General features: G+C 31.6%; 1 protein-coding gene across 1 annotated transcript in view; it reads right to left on the bottom strand.

Annotated features, from left to right (window-relative positions):
* Positions 1 to 297, bottom strand: part of LOC114841732 (odorant receptor Or2-like) — a 12352-nt gene that overhangs the window by 915 nt on the left and 11140 nt on the right. The gene's annotated exons all lie outside the window — the stretch shown is intronic.

Below are 297 nucleotides of genomic sequence, written 5' to 3'. Positions count from 1 at the left end.
GAGGAATGAATTTTTGAATTGAAAAAAAAAATTTTTTTTCAATCTCCGCACTTTGGAAAATTCATTTGAAAAAAAATTTTTGTTTCCATCTCTTCGCACATTAAAAAATTCACTCCTCCCTCCCTAACTGGACCCACGGTATGAAATTTGTGTCACGTATTGAGTATAAAATGCTCAATACGTTGGCACAAGTTTCCTCCCTTAGTCGCACTTAGGATCGGAGGAATGAATTTTTGAATTGAAAAAAAAAAATTTTTTTTTCAATCTCCGCACTTTGGAAAATTCATTTGAAAAAAA

Source organism: Diachasma alloeum, unplaced genomic scaffold (genome assembly GCF_001412515.2).
Source record: "Diachasma alloeum isolate Michigan unplaced genomic scaffold, Dall2.0 Dall_scaffold_00196, whole genome shotgun sequence".
NCBI lineage: Eukaryota > Metazoa > Arthropoda > Insecta > Hymenoptera > Braconidae > Diachasma > Diachasma alloeum.
Note: the sequence above shows the minus strand (reverse complement) of the source record. Positions and strands in the feature narration are given on the sequence as shown.